The sequence below is a fragment of the Ornithodoros turicata genome, chromosome 2 (assembly GCF_037126465.1).
Source record: "Ornithodoros turicata isolate Travis chromosome 2, ASM3712646v1, whole genome shotgun sequence".
Classification (NCBI taxonomy): domain Eukaryota; kingdom Metazoa; phylum Arthropoda; class Arachnida; order Ixodida; family Argasidae; genus Ornithodoros; species Ornithodoros turicata.
Window position 1 is genome coordinate 126,440,592 of NC_088202.1, and position 22,521 is coordinate 126,463,112.

Below are 22,521 nucleotides of genomic sequence, written 5' to 3' on the forward strand. Positions count from 1 at the left end.
GACGACGTGATGAAACGTGAAATGATTTGCATGGTATTTAAAGGGTTGGGGATGTCATGTTAAAGGGTTTAAAGAGGCTTTAGCACGTTATTTCTTACCCGTTAAATACCAAACAAATGATGAGGACAGTACCCAGAAGAAGAAGAACGGCCCCTGTTCGAAACATCGGCGACTCTCGTCCTGAGGGTCGTTTTTATTATTATTATTATGGGGCATCTGTTCAAAGTAGCACACTTAATTATCCTCTTAAATGACTGGGAAAGCTTCCGGTTCGTTATTTGAAGCGATAATTTATTACATTCTGACACGCTGCCAAAGAGAAGTGACATCTTTTTATAATTCCCTTTCAACTTTTGGGAATTCAGTAGCCAGCCGCGCGCACCTTGCCATGGCGGTGCGGTAGCTAGCACAGCGATAACTGAAACGTATGCCTAAAAGTATACCCATTATGACACGGTGAGCGATATTCAGGACTGTAAATGTTATGAGGTGGTGGACACCAAGAAGTATAGTCACACTCAGTCACAGGCTCCGCCGTCATCCACAACTTTTGTAGAAGAACTAGAATAATAATATAAAAGCTCTAACAACGAGTGCGGTTCGTCGGGTGTTTTTCCGGGTGTCATTGACACAGCTTTTCCTTTACCTTGGATGGTGGTAGTGACAGAACCCCTTATGATGTGGCCAAGGTGTTCGACGTGGGCAACATATCCCTGAGTTTGGGGTGACGACAAGGGGACGAACAAACAAGTGTACAACACCGGACATGTTTGCTAGCTCTCTTGTCTTCACCCCAAACTCAGGGATATGTTGCCCACGCCATGTTTACGCCAGCTCGCTTGTATAATTCTTTTATGCACAAGGAGTACTTATTTCATGACAAACGCGGCCCCTGCTTCATAATGTTTGATTGGCTGCTTCATCGCCTGTTTTAATCTGACAACTGAAAAGGTTTACGTAGGTGTCACAGATGAAAATCAATCGCCGCCTGTTTATACGAAGGTAGCATGCCTCTGCCTTTCAAAACGACCTTTCTCCCTGCATTTTTTTTCTGTCATGTTGCGCATGCAGTTGCGGTGCGGTATGTACCTCCCCCATTGCACTCTTGAACACGGTTTGGATGTTTATTGTGACGGTGCGTTTTCAAAAGCACTGGTTTAGCACCCAGTTTGGGCTTCAGTTTCAAGAGCCGGAGTTGACTCCAGTTTCATAATTGATGATTTGTTACAATATACAACTCTTTGTCAATCATAAAGTATCGTACTTATTTCAATATTTATCAATGTAGGCTTTCATTGTCATATAGAACAGCAACTATAGAAAACTCCGTAGCCTTCTTCGAAATACACAACCTATCACAATATGTCTGCAACTACTGTTGCCGTCGCCACCAAAGCTGGTTTGTCGTAACCTATAGGACAACACATGGAGAATAATGATTTCAATATAACTTCCAACCCTGTTGAGTAGCATCGGTACTGATCTATCTAATCTTCAAGAAAATCCGTTAAAGAATACCTTTACATTCCTTCCCTCTTCAAGATTGTTATTGTTATTACAATTACTGGTTGAAATGCAGATGATATCTGGTCCTATGTGATGTGAATGTATTTGCTTTTTAGCTGTTGATTTTGTTATGATATTGGAGTTGGACGGACTAAAAATAATATATTAATATAATATAATAATATTATTTGTTTGTGTTTCCTACTGTTAGCTGCTCCTGCATGAGGGGGTAGCAGATGCCCGGGCAAGCCACGCCATGTGACATTTTGTATCTGTTCCCTATCACTCATGTTATTAAATAAATTAAATAAAGTAAGCCAATAAAATATAGTTTACATCTATCTGAAGCAATAATACGAAGAGAAGCTTTGCTGTACATGTTAGAACTCAATACCATAGCACATATGTTATTTCCGGATACACATGTATACGGAGTGTTTCACCCGTAACTTGCGAAAAGGGCATGTAGGGATGAAACGCCTGGAGTGATCAGCCCTCATGGAGGTTTGTGAACCTGCTTTTGCTTGCAATATTTTCGAACAGAATTTTACAAGACAGAATACATTAAATGCCAATTGTATAGTCCTAATATGTGTCTATATGTTAACCACCTGAGACCTGCATGACGGGGGACAAACGAATGACTCTTTGTAATGCTCTCAGTTGCATCGTTACACATACTTAGCAGTTCTTACACGTGCGTGTTACTCGTATTACGCTGCCCCAGCCTCCTACAATAGAAGTGTTTCAATTGCGCCTGAAAACTCTGGCAAATCTCATTATGATGCGACGGTCTGTAATCTGCGGACAAGAAACCTAACAACCTTTGTTTGTTTGTTTCTTCTTCTTCTTTGCATGCCTTGTAAGTTTCGGAGTACCGCAGGCACTCTCAAAATCTCAGAGGCAGCAACCCCTTTACTTTCATGGTCACCAAGAATTCGCAATTTGCTCCAAATCGCATTGGGTAAAGTGAGATTACTGATATGTATGAAAGCAAAGTCTATCAGTTTGTCCCCTGACAGGACCCTATTGCTACGTACGTGCATCCTATCCTCAGGATAGTGCACAAGGAGACAAAACAAAAGAATCACATTGTCAAGTTAGTACCTAACTAGCTCAACATATATGCGTTCAACGTATCGTACGACTAGCAGATTGAGAAACGTTGGAGGAAACGTTTGGCTGATCTCACGTACCTCCTCCCATCTCAACGTGTTTTCGATACTTCAATGTGTTATAATACGAAACTAAACTGGATATTTGAGCCGGAAGTTTGGAATGACTAGGAAACCAAGGTTAAAGGCATAAAAATACAACATCAATCTCATCGTAAACAAGCGCGGATTATATTTTTTAGGGACTAACCTCTCTGCGGTACCTCTTTTTTTCTTTTTTTTTTTTTTTTAATTGCCCACCTTCTTGTGACAGGCCCTTTTTCTTTCCATAGCCTCGCAGTCGGTCTCACGCATACGGCAGGTAATTAAACAAATGCTTAACACGTGTAATTTTAGCTAAGGAGTGTTAAACTAGTCATAAAGGCTTTTCAAGACGTGCACTTCCCATATTATCGGTCTAGCTTCCATTTTGTGTTGAGTACCTGTAAACAACTAATATGAAGGAAAATTCGCATTTAACGACCCAAAAACAAAATGTACCTTTTGAACAAAATAGGAACCTCATTATGGGTCCAGCTTGTCTTTACAGCCTTACCGCCTTTACAGCGTCCATTAAACGCTAAAGTGGTCGAGAAGACGCGCAATTAACTATCTTGGTCCGGCAGAGCTACTGTTATGTTCACGACTGCATTCAAACGAAAGATAAAGAAAAAGAAAGAGAACAAGAAACGTGATTTACGTCATCAGTTGCTGGACGGTGTGGCCCAATCATATTGTGAGGCTGCCAGCCGGACGGCGCTATATACAGTTCTCTACTTCCTAGATATAATTAGCACAGACGCATAAAATGGAAAAACGTGTTAACAAGCTGCGATACAGACTATACATGACACGCTCCTTCATCGAGGCCTTTCATCCTTTCATCACCTGAGACTAATTTACGACTCTCGCCAGCAGTTCGCTTCAGTTTGTGTTAAATTATGACGTTGGAAGGGATACTTATTAGTGGGCCACTCAACAGAAGTAATTATTCTCAGGGCATTCCAGACAATCCGGACTGGCCATATATTATGAAAACCTAGTGTTCTGTTTTGTGTGTGCGTGTGTATTGCATGAAAAACAAAAAGTTAAAGTATCAGCGCAACTGCTCTCCGACCCCTTCAAACATGGTGTTTGCAGAGACAAAAACGTCTCTCTTGTGCTTCATTTGCATCCTTTCGCTTCCTCCCCCCCTCCTTTATGCTAGTGAACATATAACATATAACGTTCGACGCCAACTACGGTTGCACAAAATTTCACACCAAAGGTATCCCCTCTAATACACCTTCCGGCACACAGCCAACAGAGACTATACTTCACCGCAGTATCGTATAACATCGCCTCTGTAGTACAGGGCTACTTGAGAAAGTATCTGTGCGCATTCCACGCATCATTCATTAAAGTACATCACACACGATGTCATTCATATCAACCCAAAGACAATGGGTTAGGATATCGCAGCTAAAGCGACAACAACACACCGTCACGATTCAGCATGGGTTAACTACATTGCACAGAACTGTTACACTTGTTTCCTTTTCGCATATCGGTAGGACGAACGACGCGTGCTCGGCAAACGCCTTCCACAAAAGGAAGGTGGCAACAGATACAGACTGTTAGATTCAGCCACGTCATCCGCCCACCACTTCTGTCGTACCTTTTACCGTTTCATACCTATTTCAGGAACAGGCAGGACTCAGAGGCCAGACACCCCAGGAAGGAAGCTTCCCGTCACGACGGCGTGAAGTACGGTGAAGCACCCTTTACGTGGACCGCCCAATTTTCAGACGAGAAGAATGAATGAGCAGGAAATGCACCAGCGGTACGGTATTTATTGCTTGCGTACTACGCTTTGAAATTGCCAAAAAAGTGAGTTATAGTGCATCGTCTTCTATGGTCTTTGCGTACGTAAGGGATGGCGTTGGTATGTGTGTCTGCGCACGCGCAAAACATGAAGAGCTCCGCGCATTGTGCAGAACCGCCACGCTATCTCTTACGTACGCATAGGGGATAACGTACGATGCACTAGAACTCTCTAATGTTTCAGGAACTAAATGTTCACGTACGCGTTGTGCTTGCGACTTGTTCTTCAAGACTGCACCCATACCAATGGCAGAGATGAAAGATAATACGTACGATCATGAACTATAGTAGCAAAATCGCCAGCACCTTTGGGACACTTGACTGAAGACAAACTAAACATCCAAGCAACCCAAAGGACGAGAAAGCGCATACAGATTAAGCCCAGATCGTAACCAGTCCTTATTTCTTGCTCTTTTTTCCCGTCTCTTTTAATGTTCATCGAAATTAAACCAACGCCTATGGTGAGATTGAGATATTTCCGTGACACTGTTAGATTAACGGGTATTTCACATAAGCGTCATTCTCAGGTCATAGCGATTTTTCTAACCGTATAAAGGACTCTTATTTGCATGTCTGCCGCAGTAAACTCTTTTTTGGAGGTATTTCTGGCGAGACTGACATAATCCGTTGTGTTATGGGCTCGCTATCGGACCTATTGAACAAATTCCGCAGCAAGTACTCTTATGGTTGTACATCTCTAAACTAGAAAAAAGAAAAAAAAGAACAGGAAGAAGTTTTGCATTGCAAGCGTGCATGTGCATAATGTGGGATACCAGATGATTGAGCAGTTTCTTTTTTAAAACGCAAAAATGCATCACGCTGATGAGAAGTAAGCGCTTGGACCTCATTATGTCTTTATAGATCTTTGGGAGAACAACGCCACCACGGACCCATGATGAGAACCAACGCGGAGAGAGAGCGAGAGAGAGAGGGAGGGTGACGAGAGGCACCAAGGGCCGAATGCGTAGGTTGCAACGTTCATTAATTCTTCTCTCGACGTTCTCAAATGAGGGCACGGTTCAACTGAATCAGTGTCGAATTTGGCTAATACATATCTATGTATCTTTATACCTGTTGTGACCTTAATAAATAACGCTTTAATTACCTTCGCCATTCGTATACTGTCTCACACTTTCCTCCCGCGAAGTTTACATCTGCGTGTACTATACGAAGTATCATCGCCTATTTCGATTTATTTATTACGCAACGAAGCGTTCGTTTCGTGCAATAATATATAATCACACGCTCTATTCTTTGCTTGCGGTACGACAATACGAGAATGACAGCAGGTGATGGCGGTGCACAGTCATGTCTGTAATTGTCTTTACGTAGAACACCCAACGAGGTATCTTAAAAGCAAATTAAATTAACCGGCTATGCTGAAATTCAACGCGTCATATGGTAAATATGATTTTTATTTGATGCAGCCAAAGCGAATGCGCGTAGAAACTGTAATAGAAAGAGAAGCAGATAAAAAGAAATATTACATGGTAGCGAGGAACCAAAAAGTACAGCATTCAGAACGTACACAAGGGTTTATCTTCTTTATTCAAAATAGAAACTGGTACATAATCTCACAAGCACTCTGTCCACCAATTTCCAAACCGTTTTTCTACGCGTAAGGAAAACCTGCTTGTGATCGCAGGCACCTATATATTCCTATCTATATCGTATGCAGCACAACAAACTACCTATCTGCATCTATGCGGAAGAAGCAAGCAAACATGCACGCAGGTTACTGCGCGATAGAAAGCAGAATCAATTTCATCCTTCAACTCTTAAACCGAACCGTTTGTTAACAAAATACCCCACACTTTTGATCTACGCATCCGCCTTGCTTCCAACGTGAAAACGCATAGTGATGATTGAGAATGAAGAGACGAGAGGACGCTTCGTTGAGGTCGGCGCCCCCGTCAAAACACACAATGGCTCCTCCTTCCTCAGCATCCCACCGTCCGCCATGTTGGATCTCTCCTAGCTCTTCTCCGCATCCTCCGTATCGACGAATGCACCGGTGCCTCCTGTTCGTATACTGAGTGTATCCTGAGTGGATGGCTTTCCGGTATACCTTCAGTATACGTAACAGGCAACACGTTTCCACGCAGACTTCATCTTTCTCGGCCCAGAAATATCGGCATTGGGGGCTGTAGAGAAACTGGAATTGAGCCAAAGGAAACGACTACCTGTTAGGCATGACGTAGCGGTACGCGTGGCATGAAAAGGCATTCTACAAAATTAAGATAAACGCTCACGATGTAGTTCTCTTTTGTTAAAAATGCGGATTAGAGAGTGACAATCCATTTTCATCAGCATCAACAAAATTTAAAAAAATAAGAAGAAGAAAATCAACCTAAGCTTTGTGACTAAGAAACCGGGAAGGAACGTACCTTTTCTCTCCTTTCTTCATTTTTCTAGATCCGTTTGGGAGATTTTTAGGCTGCCTCACCACACGCTCAAAAGAACCGGCCACTCTCGCTTGGCCTCCCTTTCCGGCGTATTCAAGTCGTGCGACATAAGCCGCAACGTTCGGCATGCGTACTTCATTTTCCCAGACACCGCAGAATACCACATGAGGGAACGTTCCCCGCTGCCTTGCACAGCGGGCACTGGATACGAGCCATGCCAGCGGGCTTATCGCGGCGCGAAAATAAATACTCCACTGCGCGGCGCCAGTGCGTGGGCCTCCCGCTGCAACCTTGTAGCAAATGCGCGCGCAGACACGGGCTTTGATCTCTCCCCTCTTTATCCCCCCCTCATAAAAGCAATTCCTCACCGTGCATCTCTCCTCCGCATCCCTCTCCTTCGCCTCTCTCCTGCACCTCTTCCCCTTCCCTGCTCAGTCGCTGAACTGCTCCTTCCGCCATTGCGCTGACGTCACGCAGGCCCTCTTTTCGCAAATTTACAATACGGAGGAAATACGAACACCCTCACTATGAGATAGTCATCTGCGCCTCGGTTAATGATGCGGACAAAATCTCAGATTGCGGTAGTTGTTCAACACGCATGTACCATCGATGGGTGTGCTTGGTGTTCGTTACAGCACCTCCAGGGACATCCCTTGTTACTCTCAACGTCTTCGTTTCTCCTCTCTGTCCGCGGCTATTTTATTTAGATGCAGCGCAGCGTTAGGAGCCTTCGATGGCTTCGAGGCTCAATTAGTACGAAGATGCTCCCATAGGTGCCGCGGAACTCGGAAGCAAGGCGAGTGCGCGCGACTGCTCTTTACGATCGGAAGGGAAGCTGCTGCCAAGGGCAACGGAGCTCTCCGAATCCGGCCAATCATACTGGGAGAACAGCGAACGCTCGGGAGTCCGCCTTCGCTTTCTGAGCCAATAACCAAAGGCAACATTTTGAACATGTTAGGCAGGAGCAACTCCGGATCACTGACGCGCTCTTGGACGAGCTTTGTGCGAATTTGGAAACAGAAAGAGGGGTGGGCAGGTGTTCCAACGGGGTGGAGCTTCGCAGGACGATTTACTCTTCAAGCCTTAAAACTCAATGGCGTATTGATGGCAGTCAACCGTTTATAGCGTCTTCTAGTTTAATCACAAAGCGTTGAGGTATTGCCTGCGACTGTACTTGCATTTCTACTTTCACTTCCTCACATGTTATGGTTCTGTATTCTGGTCACGTTCCGATCACACCGGTCGAACTGTATTTTGGATTGAACGTATCTTTCAGTTCTATATACGGTACATTAACAAAAAAACATTTTGTTCATGGTTGAACGAGCGATTCACTAATGATTAGTCATATATTAGTAGAAAGGAGCACGATGCTGGTTGTGAATTTAAAGTTCGTGTCCTCAATACAAACGTCACTACAGTGCGATAACATAATCAGTTTCCAACGACAATAAAATTTATCATAATTTGGCAATGTCTAACTAAAATAATCTCGCAGTGTCTCCCTTGCTTTTTTTAAGGCTCACAAGTTCGCTCACGAGTGTTCGCTCGGTCACTCAAATAAGCATTCCTCAATGGCGTGGTCACATGGGAGATAAATGACACTGCGTGGGCGAACACTAAAATTCCGAATTGAAATTTCAACACTAACTGGCCTATATAGGTGACAGGGGAGAATGTACAAGATGTTGTACGGAGATTGTTACTTCAACCAATGTCAAGCAAATTAATATATGAAGATGGCACAAAGTGCAGGCTAGCTGGTGAACCACGATAAAAAGGAAAACCCGGAGATAGAGGACTTCTGTTTCTGGATATCCTTTTCTATTAATATCGTGTAGTTTTAGAAATCAACGAGTAAAATTGTGCACATCTCCGCATCAAGTTCTGACTTGGTACCACCGCTATACTTTGATTTGGGACGCCCTAAGTGTTACGTCACACTTACGTCGCATGCGCGCTCAAACAAGATAAAGACGGCCAAAGATGGTTCTCAGAATTCCTAAAACGTTACTGGTAAAGAGAGAATGGGCAAAATAGCAAGCGAGCCGGTGACTTGAATAGATTCACGACGAAAAAAAAAAAAAAGAAATTGAAAGTAATTACACTATAGGGTCATTTGTTCGTGTTTGGCGTCTGTTCGTTGACAATTCGGTGACAATTTTTGCCAGGACTACACGGCTTTCGGAGGCAAGAGCCGGAATCCGCTGATATGAAGACACGAGAGTGAGATTGTTGGGAATAAAGTTAAATCGTAAATAACTGGCTACCGATTTCTAGCTCGTTTGTGTGGTAACTTTCAGCATTATAAGGAATCATGTAACAGCTGCCGTTTCAGCTGGGACAAACTTATCAAAATATGTCACATACTGCAGATTATTTACACACACATGTAACAAAAAGAGGCACGCAAAACTAGGAAACTACACTTGAAAGCTTTTAACATATACGTATAGACTCTTTTCATCTGACGTCACTGTCGCAGACGGCATAGCCTTACAACGAGATTTGGCCGAGGCAGACCAACAATTAGGGACGACACAGACAAGTAAGCCTCAAACGCCCAGAAATTAACGAAATGCGAAAAATATAAATATAAATAACGAAAAATTTTCCCTGAGTTGTTGGCATAGCCTTTCCCCCTGCTTGTGGCAGCCATACTTTTGTGCATGGCGCGTGCACGCTACCAGCTTTAACTGTGGTGCGAGCGCGTGCGAAAACAAAAGTATGGCGGACGGAATGAGGTCGGTGAAAAGGGTCTATACTGCCACACGTTCAGGCAAACTTACTCAAGGAAGCGTGGAAATAAATAAATAAAAGTGCAGACGTCATCAAATATCCCAGTCTTGATATGACGAAAATCATGCTTGAAAACTATTGTCTCAGAACCATCTTGTACTGAATTGTGTCTTGAACTGAAACCATCTTGTCTCAGAAGTCCACTGACGTTTTGAATATTTTAATGCTTACGTCGTGCTATGCAATCATATCCTTTTCATATGCATGTCCTAGCTGCTCCTCTTTCTAATTGACGAATTGCTTTTAATTGAATACATTGACAGACGACCTATTCGCCTACCGCACTATACCAGCAAAATCTAACCATTACTTATTGTATATCCGATGTATCGGTACCTTGTCATTTCACCGCGTTATCTTCTCCGGACGGGTTACAGGCTACAATATTTATCAACAAACGACCGGACTTCGCTTTTATCATGTCGATGACGTAACGAAAAAATAATAATAATAATCATATACTCGCCACGCAGCGCAGCGACGGCAATACCCCAGCGACATTTAAGCGCATACGCCAAACAAACGCTTCCACGTGCTTTGTTATGACGCTCAGGGAAACCGCGGAAAATATTTCAATAAAATTCGCAGCGAAATATTTGTAATTCAATTTCAGTAATTCAGGTGCTCCCAGTGCCGCGACGTCCCTGCCTGTGACTTCCGATTCCCGCTCTGCCAAGCAGTCCAACCACTGGTTCAAAATCAACTTTGCTGATTACGTTTTACGACATCACAAAACATCCCTCAATCACCATCATCTCGGTGGCTTTGTTACGTCTGCCAATATGAAGTATATAGCTCATGCTTGCGTCAAACACGAAACTGGACATGAACATACACGTTTCTCTCATGTGCCTAAACAATTTATAAATAATTTAGGCTGCGCGAATGAAGTTTCATGTTTGGCATTTACAGCTAACTCACAGTGCTATTCGGGTGCCGACCCTGGGACCTCTCGCACTTATAAAGCACTGCTTTTTATAATTTCTTGAATAATTCCATTTATGCGACAACTTTACGCGTGTAATGAACAAGCTTAGGTACTTTCGGAATGCATGCATAAATGAATCACCAAATCTTACCATAAAAGTAATATATGTAAAGGAGCCAGTGCGTATATACTTAATGTTGGCAGTATAACCCTGAGCACGCGAAAAAGACAAATTCGACAGAACACAGAAACCAACAGCTCTTGCCTCGTACTCTTCGTTCCTGCGTTTTATCTTTCTGACTTTTCCTGGAATGCGACTATTACATTGCAGCGCCACCTATTTTGAATTCCATACGGATTTCTTCACGTATATGAGTAAGAAACGCGCGCAGAAAATATAAACCAGAACGACATGGTTTACTCCTTTTCACCTACTTGCATTGGGCTTGTCAGTATGCTATTCGAAAATGCCAGTTGTAAAGACCAAAAACAATAAACAAAAGAAAGAATGATTCACTCGCCTTGTCACGGTCATTATATATATAAGGTAGTCCTATCCCAATATAGACACGGGTAATATTGCACATAAGACGACTCACTGAGCTATACTACAAAGTTGTCTCAAGATTGCAAGTCGAACAGTCCACGTAAAGGGTATAGCAATTAGAATTATTTATATACATATTTGCGCAAATGAATTCACCACTACTGTCATCAAGCGAGAGAGAACTCCATGAATGCAGAAAGTGTGTTTGCTCCCACGCAGTATTAAGCTTTAAAATGCCCGTAAATTAACGCAATTAATGTAGCTCGCACTTCAGTGTAGAAAGACAACTTTCAACAACAACTATAAGAATGAAGATAACAAAAAGAAAGCTTCAAATGCGCTTAGTGATGACAATCATTTGTTGCCTTTTAAGTTTCTGCCTTTCACAGTTTCTGTATATAGGACAGGCAATTTGTACGGCATCGAAGTGGAATCTCTGATGAATTTTTCTCCCTTTCCTGCGATACACCTCAGCTGTATCTCGTAATACAGATAATGCACATGTGCAGATTTCGATCATCCCACTATAATTTAGACCCGAATCTAAGTTAAAGGAATTAAAGTTAAAGGAATGAAACACGCAATAACTTGTGATCAATCTTGCAGGTATATCGGGGAAAACGTATAAGCCACGACTCACCTCTCAATCAAGCGCCCTCTTAGCCGTGGCGAGATGGAGCTGCAGGCGTGGGACACCGGAAGAGAATAAGACCACAGGAGTAAAACAGTAGGCACCGTTTTTAAGTGCTTCGAAGGAGGAGCTTCACTCTAAATGACCTGCCATGTGAACACCCTCGTCTGGGTGACGCCAGTCATCCTTCCACGATTATTTTTGTTCTATATATGTTCGTGACGTATATACTAATCCTTCTCTGGGCTTAGTGAAATCCTATCATAAAAGTCAAAATACATAGCGCACATCTGGGACGTCACATATAATCCTCGTGATAAACCAGAGCTGGACATGCAGTTTTTGCTATAAATATTTATGAGACAGTCGTACATGTTCGTATTCCGCTGAGCAATTCAACTATAGAGCAATGTTTGGGCGTGATGTGCGTTGATACCATGTGGCTTTTGAACGTCTACCAGACTACCAGGCTCGAGAACAGTGTTTCATGTTTGACCGGGATAAGGTCATACAATAGAACGCCTCGTATCTCTGAATGGAATACGTCCAAAGTCCAAAAACAATCATTTCTGGTGAACGGTCCTGAAAAAGCTTTACACCTCAGTTGAGAGGGAAAACAAGGAATGCGTGATGAGCGTAAGCAATGTATGAAGTTGAATACTTGGTCAACAACAAGTTCAACAATGTTACGCATCTGGCTGCGTCGGGTCATTGTGCATGCATGCAGCTTTTACGTGGCAGTAATGAATTATCCATCGCTATTCACTGACGATGAAACTCCTCATTCATCATCTTAAAAATAAAGTAATAGTTGTTGTTGTCGTTCCATCGCTATTCATGCTCGCACTATCTATGTGTACGCGCTACTCTCGTTTATCCTCTTGTTCATACAGGAAAAAAAATTGATGTCAGAGTTTATAAAATATATTTTAAAAACATAAATTTAGCAGCACATCGTACAGGGGATCTTATGTCAAGCTATCGATTTTAGCAGCACATCATATACAAGGCACCAATGGGATGTCCATGTCAAGCATAGATTGAGAAGTTACCCGTCAAAAAGAACTCGTTACGAGTTAAGTTACCGTGTGAAAAATGTAACTAAGTTAATAACGAAGTTCTTCAGCCTAAAATGTAACTCGCAGTTACTGAGTTACTTAAAAAAAAGAACGAGTTACTTCCAAGTTACTTCGGACCCAAAATAGCATTACGCAGGTGCAGCGCGCATGAGCAGTTGAGTTAGAACTTGAGTTGCATGCGGAGGAGTGAAACACGCTTAGAACTCCGTGTGGGCGCACAATGGTTCAGCTTCATTTCAATGGCAGCGGTTTTTGCTTCTTGAATAAAATACTGTGATTGATTTAATATCACGTTTTATGGCAAAAAATGCCATGAAAGAACCGGAGAGAAAGCAAGAAAATATGTGGACGTGACTGAAAAGCGAATTAAAAGTAACTTGGAAGTTAACTTACTTTGGCAAAGTTACCTGAAAAAGAAACGAGTTCCTCTTAAAGTTTTCACGGCGCAAAAGTTCCGAGTTAAGTTACAAGTTACCAAAAAGGGAACTTAGTTCCCAGTTTTTCCTAGTTCCTAGGGGAGTTTAGTTCCTAGTAGTAGTTAGTAGTAACGAGTTACCTCGAACTCTGATGTCAAGCTATCATTGTACTCTTGAACTATACACTCTTAAAAATGAACTTCACCGTATACCACGCTCCTAGCCAACCATCATGTCGAATGATATCGGTATGCCCTGATTTGTTGAAAACGGAAGGCGCACGCCTTTTGTGTCACAAAAAAGTGCCACAAAAAAGGCATACGCCTCCCGTTTGCAACAAATGAGGACAGATATAGATATCATTCGAGATGACGGTTGGCAAGGAGCGTGCTATGCGGTGAAGTTCGTTTTTGAGAGTGCATTTTTGTTGGCTGGAAAGTGTTTTAAAAATTATACGCAAATGAATAGAACACATTAGATATTTAGAACTAAAACGAGAAAAATGCGTGTGATGCTTGCGAAGAGTACCCAGTGGCTCCCCAAGTTAAAAAGGGGGGCCGCCTGAAAACCATGGGTACACATACACAATGAGGCATCTCTTAGTCTCGCAACAGTCACTAAAAATGCTGGACAGTATACAAATTTATATATTTTGACGAGTATGTACACTAATACTGGAATTACCAGATTTAGTCTCGTCAAGACTACAATGTGGTAATATGTGAGCACAGTTCACACAGTGCTCGAGGGGGCCTTTAGTACGCTAAAGAAATCGCAAGTCGCGCAGGACCTTGCACTGCAACATGCGCACAGTGAACGGGTCATTGGACGTTGAAATCACAATCAGAATTATGGTAAAACGGGTCTGCAACCGAAGCGGGTCATTTGTTGCAGTAATTAATTGGTTTCTGTTTACATATTTTTGTAGCGGCTGGTCGCGGTGAAGCGCAAAAGGACGCTCTTTCACTCCCATGTCCACCAATGAATTCCGTCTTTACACCAACGAATTACAGCCTTTTGCGATTCGCCGCGACAAGCCGCGACGAAAATACGTAAACCGAAACCAATTAATTACTGCAACAAATGACCCGCTTCGGTGGCAGATTTTTCTCTAAAAGGTGTCCACTGAAGGTCCCAAAAGGGGTAGTACCCATTTTAATGCCGACGGTGCCCTGCTTTAGAAGTTAGCTTTTTTTTCACGAAACTCATTTGAATTTTTATTTAAATAATGAGCGCCTCCCGCTTATTCACGCGGTGCGCATCCTGTAGGCGAAGTATTGGACAGATACTTGTAAAAAAGAAAGTTATTCTATTGGTGCACCGGTTCGCGAATTATTTAGCCCGAGGATTTAACTGAGACACCCGGTATATAAGCTCCAGAAGTTTCCGATCGTAGTTGTTTGCAACAAAGTCCTCTGCATGAGCATCGAAAGCAGGTACGGAAACACGTGCAACTTCCGCGCAATGCTCTTTGCCTTAATAATTGAGATAATGTAAAGCATGCTGAGAATGATGAAATAGAATCATTGGATGAAGTATATAACTGAAATTACCGGACAGAGACACAGTGCAAAGTATTCAATTTGAAATGAACTTCGAGTGAACTATATTACTGTGACACCTTTTCGGATGCAATTTCACTGTACTCTAACTGGCCCCTTTTTAGGTGTACATCGACATCCTCAGACAGAAGGTTCCAAGAGGGTGTTCATGCCACATAGGGTCCCACAATAGTGCAGCCGATTGATGAGCTCTTTTCCTGCCCGAAAGTAATTATTTACAAGCAATACAATTGGTGCAATTACGTTCTCAGTCATCGACTATTTCCAAGTTTACCTTCGATATTATGTAATTGTACCTGCAACTTAACTACCTTTGCAATATAACTGGTCGTACTTTGGCAGAACAGACACATTGTGCACGCATTACACAGCCCCTAGGGAGTGCACTTGTCTTTCAATAACCACACCACTATGCTTCAAGTGTAATCTTGAGACATTTCAGATCTCTATTAAACATCGCCAGAGACATCAACATACACATTTTGTTGTAGATACACCTTGTAGATAATTTGCCATAAACACTGTACACGCTTGAACAGACACTATATTAGACGTCTACTACCCCGCTATGTGCTGCCGCTGAACGGGTGAATACATATCTTTCACGAAAACATACAAATAGTGTGCTGCTTTCCTACACCATTTCTACACCAACGTCCAAACAGGCTGAAGGACTTTTACACACATTTAGCACCCGACATGCAAACAGATCTACGGAGGGTGTAATAGGGCTGTATAGAACGGAATACGCCCTAATTACACCACGACTACGCCAAATATGTGTTTAAAATTTATCAGTCTACTCAGAAAAGTACTTGAACCATTGCAGCTTGGACATGCCATGAATATCTTGCAAAGCTCGGTGTGTTGTGTTTGCTCCGATGATGCAGTGTCCTCCACCCCACCCCCCCACCCCCATTTACTTCTTTATTTCTACACGTTCGTGTGTCTTTTTGTCTTGAATCATACCCAGAAATTTCAGAGAAGAGGCCCCTTTACATCATGATATTCAGTTCAGACAGAGCTATTTTCTCTGGATTAGAAAATAGAAATAGCCTTAATGCCACGGAAACTGTAACCATGGGGTCCAGATGGTTCCCAAATCAACTAGAAATTAGGCGTGAAACGAACCAATATTGCAACCCTTACAGCGGTCTGGTCTTTCATGCAGATTCCCTAGGATTGAATGAAGTCAGCTGCACGGATATATGCTAGAGTCCCGTTTGCCTCGTCCACAAGGTCCAGCCTGGTGTAAAGCGCAAAGGTAGGCATTCGTAAATTTCAACGTCTATATGTAAAACCAGGAAAAGAGTATTGTAGTAATCTGGAAAAATCTATCCCTGGTCTCCTTTTTCTTTTTTTATTGTGTGTGAACGTCAATACTGCAGCGTTGTCTCATTCTTATTATGTCTTTTCTAGCGTGTGTCGCTGTAATGAACCAAAATCAGTTCATGACACCATCAGGTGTACATCAAGCGTCATTAACAGCGGTTGCTCTCCATTTTGCCAAAATCAAAAGTATTAAACCTTAAAGCGCCAGAGCAAATTCGAAATTAGTCTACTTCGAATGGGTTGTGTCTGTCGTATAATTAAGTACAGTTGCGAAAAAAAATCACGATGTGTGACAAGGTGACAGGGAAGGAGTGCAGACCTTAAACTATCAAACCGCAATGTCAGTACTTTGCAGTATTTTGAGAATATATTTTGCGCGTACATTAGCATTTCTCAGTTGAAACTGAACCTGTTTACACACTTTTCGTCGTCGTAAATATTACTTACTTTTCTTTCCTTTAATGCCTCCACATGACAGTGGGAGAATTTGAGAGGTATCTATGGGTAATGTTGTTGGGCGCCTGATGCCTCTTTGACAAACAATATTATTAATAATTCTGGACTTTGCGTCGCCAGGCAACGGCGCTTTGGCAAATATGTTCGAATATTTATTCAAAACACTTGAATGAAACTATTACCGGATTGAAGACAGCATGTTAGGTACAAGGATAATCGATGCAGAAACAGTTCCTTAAGACCAGCTTGTGTGGAAAGTTCTATGGAAAGTTCCTTGTTCAGTGTCAGTTTGTTTTAGAGAAAAGTTGAGATGATGCCTGTATAACGTAAAGCGGAAAACGTACATGTGGACGTCATGTTAAAATTCAAAGGTGCATGACACAAATAAAGAAGTGGAAGAGCAACGTATATTCGTCCTCTGAACATCCTTCTACGCTATATACTTTTTTCATGCCGTGTTCAATAAAATACATCGCCGCGCCGGGCATCTTCGTCGTTTCTTCATCATCGTTTAGTCATAACAACAAAAATAAAAAAAAAGGATAGCATAATATTAGCATAGGATAGCATTTCATCCGCCTTCAAAGCACATAGGATTTTTGTTGGATGGTAGTCAGTACGTAATGTGAAGTATACAAGAGAAAATAGCTTTGTTGCAGTAAAGGAGTAATCGTAACTATGAAAACACAAAACAAAACAAAAACAATAATCTCGACCGAATTACGTTTGGACACGCGTTTGGATCGGACTCAACTGGAGGCGTACAAAATGTTGCCGACATAAACTCACAGAATTTTCGTCTCCTAAGGCAACACAAAATATGCAGTAAACCTATGCTTGAATAGTTACATTAAAGATGCTGCTTTAGCTGTCTCAATGAGCACGATGTATGTGACGATAGCCCAAGTACAGGCTGTTTCACCTAACGTGATAAAAAAACATTGTATCAACTTCTCTGAGCATTATGAGGTCAACGCTATTTACCCCGGGGGAAATATTGCCATTATGTCTGAGCACTTTCATCAAATTTAAGTGCGGGAAGTTGAGTTTTTCCAACTGAACTCCGAAATTCGCAAAGTCGTTTTTATTGACAGAAACAAAGTGCATGCTGAATTTACGCCATTCTATTGCAAAATACATCCAGTACTACAATGATAATAGCCTGAAGAAAAAAAAGAAAGGCGGAAGCCGTAGCTTCGCGCCGAGCAAATTGCCGGCCGCGTTCAGACCTCCGAAGGTAGCGATGCGAGCCACAGGGATCCTGCCCTTTTCACTTTTCCTTTACCAAGCTTCTGCTGATAACAGTAGCATGGTTGCAGCGCAAAGTTATCTGAAATAAGAGCGAGAAGGAAACAGGAAGGGAAGGGTGACCGTTTCTCTTCCGCCTCATCTTGCATTATCTTGATGCAGAACTGAGCTCGGCCGATATTTTGCGCGCCTCGAAACGACGATTTTCGCATATTTTTTTCCCAGCTATTACCAAAATAGTAAGGAACGTATTTCGCAGTGCAATGGGGTAAATCCGACGTGCGCTTTCGGTTTCTGTCAAATAATGTGAGGTTCACTTTGCAAATTTCGGAGATCAATTGAAAGAATTCAATTTCTCGTAAATAAATTTTGATAAAAGTGCTCAGAAGTAAAGGCAAAATCTCCCCCGAGATAAATAGCGTTGACCCCATAATGTTCAAACAAGTGGACTTTTTAATACGATTTTTTATCACGTTAGGTGAAAGAGCCTGTATTTCTACACAGTATAATGTTTGGTGCAAAGGTTCAAATTAAACAAATAAGCCCTGTTTTATAAAATGCATTTTTGGATTTTAAATTGAACTGTATGTCGCTACGATGTCCATATTTACAAACTTTCATTCGTGTGTTGCTGTCTTCATACCATAGTGTGAACGTTCAGACTGTTGTCACTATTTCACGCTACGTATTGCAGGAGCGGTCTAGTTCGATTCATGTTGTTAGAAGCGAAAAGAAATACATACTAATTTCAATCGACAATACCGTAGCTTCAGGCCCCTAAACGTTGCTCGCCATCTATAAAGTGGAAAAAACGTTTTATTTGGAATTCCCCATTGTCTGAGCTCGTTCATGGCAACGAGATGGTAATGTGAGGGTGTTCTACAGGGCATGTAGGAAGTTCGGCATCGTGTGATGAAGCTGATTCTCCGAAATGTGTGGCAACGTATAGACGGACAAATGAAACCGAAACGGTTTCCTGTTTCCATCTGCAACATTTAGAAGCAGCAACCAAACAAATAAGCGGAGTCAAAGTAGTGGAAATTGACAACGTACGTTCGCAACCTTATGCTCACTACTCTTGAGTAACTCAAACGCTTCTACAGTTCTTTAATGGCTTCACATTATACGCGCCCACCTATATTTTTAGAGTACGATTTCAAGCACGATTGTCAGGTATCGGGTACTAGCAAATTCTGAGACGTTACTATTTATTTTTATCTGTCTATTTATAATACTCCTGGCACTATGTCCGTAGAAGGAGAGAAAAATACACAGCCAGTATCCAAATAAATAAATGCACAGGAAAGGCAATGTTGAGACGACAGACGATTTGGAATCTGATTAATCCTAGCATGCGTAAATACTCGAAACAAACTGCAACAAAAGATGACAGGGTGTCATAGCAAACTTTGATGGTAAATGGTTCCAGTCCTTAATAGCAAGAGGAAAGCAGGAATTTTTGAGGCAGTTTGTTCGGAACCTGTACTGTTCAACGTGTTTACAGTGTTTGAGCCGTGTGATACGTCGCTGAAAAAAGTTGATATAATTGTCCTTCCGGATGCATGTTATGTTGTTGACAATGGACCAACATAGTTCCCAAGTAGCACAGAATTTTCGCTCCATATGTGCTAGACGTTGGCAAAACTGGATTCAATATTGGTCCTGTATTCCCAAGATTTGCCCAATATTGTCTGTTTATTTGGTGTAATGGCCCAGTATGCTCAATATTCTACCAATATTTGCTAGATACTGAGCATATTGACCCAATATTCCCAAGACTCTTCCAATGGCTATGCATTGGAAATAATGGCCATTGCTGAACAACTGGAAAAAAGAAACTAAAGCAAAATTTTCAATGGATCTATTGAATGTCTCAAATCAAAAGCAGCAAGAAACACATTCGTTATGTTGATGGCGAATCAATACTCTAAGCAATTCCTTACTTCAATGTTCTGAGTGTACGTAATCAAAAAATGTTAGACACCTCACCGTTCATTTTGATCCTGAGGCGACCAGGACTCTCGAATTCGCGGAAGCTCGTACGACAAGCAATGTATATAGCATCTCTTTTCTCGTAGAACGTGAAGAAAAACAATGTGCAAGTTTCCGGCGATGCAGAATCAAAAATAACAAAGACGGTTAAGAGCATCAGCTGTTTACTATATACATTAAAAACAAGACTTTCGTGCAGTAGGCTGCACTTCTTCAGGTTAGTGGAGAACGGAAGACGAAGAACGGAGAACGAAAGGTTAGTGGAAAACGCAATGACGTTCAGAGGAACGTCCTACCGATATACGGGGTTAAATACGATGGGCTTGAAACATCACATAAATCTGACGATCGACCAAAAGCTCACTTAGAAAGGCAGTGGCATTTCCCTTCTAAGAGAAAAGAGATGAATCAAAAATAAAAATAAATAACAAAGACGGTTAAGAGCATCAGCTGTTTACTATATACATTAAAAACAAGACTTTCGTGCAGTAGGCTGCACTTCTTCAGGCCTGAAGAAGTGCAGCCTACTGCACGAAAGTCTTGTTTTTAATGTATATAGTAAACAGCTGATGCTCTTAACCGTCTTTGTTATTTATTTTTATTTTTGATTCATCTCTTTTCTCTTAGAAGGGAAATGCCACTGCCTTTCTAAGTGAGCTTTTGGTCGATCGTCAGATTTATGTGATGTTTCAAGCCCATCGTATTTAACCCCGTATATCGGTAGGACGTTCCTCTGAACGTCATTGCGTTTTTTGGGAACGTATTGTCTATACCAACACATGTAGCATTACATATATTAATAAATTCAGGGACCTACATCTACGAAGCCTGATCAGGACTGCTCCAAAAGGTGAAAACACCAAAATTAGTTTGCCAGTATGGGACCAATAGAAGATACAGTGGCACGACATTGGCAAAACTGGCTGGCCAATATCGGTTCTCAATATTGGTCCAATATGGGGCCAGGTTGCAATTGCCATATTGGACCAATGTGAGCAGTACTGGTTTCCAATACTGGACCAATATGGATGCAATGGTGGTGTGCTGCTTCGGTTTCTTCCATTGAAGTGTATTCCTACCATGACATATTTTGAGCCCCTCAGTAACAATGAGTGAGTACATTGCGAATACATTACGACACATTACAATACACTAATTAATACATTACAGCTTCATACAATACATTCAATTTCTCCTCGTTTTTTTTTTTTTTCTTACAAACAAACAAACAATACATTACAGTCAAAAAGCTTCGGCTTCCTTTTCCCGAAACGAATGAGTAGAAATTATTCGACATGATCTACCATGACATGCAGGCTACTTTTATTTTCCGGATAATTGCACCCGCATTATTTGTGTGTGTGTGTGTGTGTTTTTTAAAAAAATATGTTTCTAAATAATTCAGAGCCGGTAGCTGACCGGGTAGTGCCGGTACTTAGTTCATGGAGCGTGGATCTCACTCAGTCTGAACTAAAATACCTACTTTTTTATTGTGCAAAATCATCATCATCATTATTATCAAAAGCATTGCAACAATTGAAAAAGAAAATATCACCGTCGTTTCTGTACGTGTGCACTATCGAGATTGTAGCTATGGTAGTTCACTAGCAGACAACGTGTAGCGAAGTTCGTATGCACCAGGCGCTCGTAAGCCGCTCATAAAAAGTCTCACTGAAAGTGAATATACTATATATAATATGTGGTATGTTTAACATAGGAGACAACAGGAAAGTCATTCAATACAATGACAGTAATACTCAGACAAAATATTAGCTCAATGGCAACCAATTTGAAGCTTTTCTCCAGTGTTTCTTCACATTTTTTTTTTAATTTACTTATCAACTTATTCACTGTTTAATGCCGAAGCATTTAGTGTACGACTATTTATATATGTCGAAATCTTCCAGAACGCACGCTCACAATAAAAAATACAGTTTACATAACTTAAGATAGCGGAAATGCAGATACCACGTAGGTCAGCAGTAACGTAATTTGAAATATCTGGTTTGCAGGCTGACGTATATACCGTAACAATTTTGTATTGCACACTTCGCGGCTTGAAGGATTACAAACTGAATTCGAAATAAATAACGTACTGTTGCTAAATACCGTTACTCATTTTTTGCTAATACAAAACTGGTTCATTTTGAAGCGTATAGTTTCTTGGGTGTGCCCTTTCTTAGGAGTGAAAACCAGCGGGACAGTGCACATGTAATTACTTGTATAATTTCCCCCTTCATATAATAATTCATAATTTAATTGTTGTTATTGTTGTTCCCTTTTTATTACAGGACACAGACGTTGCAAGACGGAAATAGAGAAACGGAAACGAATCTGGCATCGTAACAGGTACGGCATGTTGTGTCCTGCTTTTTTCTGTTTATTTTTATTTTTAAGCATAGAGAATTCGTGCACTGCCTACACGAAAGCATGCAAAAATGCGTGACAGAGAGAGAGCTCAAAAATAATGAAATTGGTGTGACGTTATACTCTCGGCAGTAACAGTACAATGGTACTATTGGATGAATTATTAAGGAGCGTAGAGTTCAGAGAACGACGTCTATACATTTGAATAATACAGAGACGGAATTGTGAATTGGTGC

At 41.5% G+C, this 22,521-nt stretch overlaps 1 long non-coding RNA gene across 1 annotated transcript; it reads right to left on the reverse strand.

The window, feature by feature from the left end:
• Positions 1-6,048: 6,048 nt before the first annotated feature.
• LOC135384026 (uncharacterized) lies at positions 6,049-7,206 on the reverse strand. Its single transcript, XR_010420216.1, has 2 exons — positions 6,911-7,206; positions 6,049-6,678 (listed from the first exon to the last, which is right to left on the reverse strand). It is a non-coding gene; the product is annotated as an uncharacterized LOC135384026 (long non-coding RNA).
• Between the last annotated feature and the right edge of the window lie 15,315 nt (positions 7,207-22,521).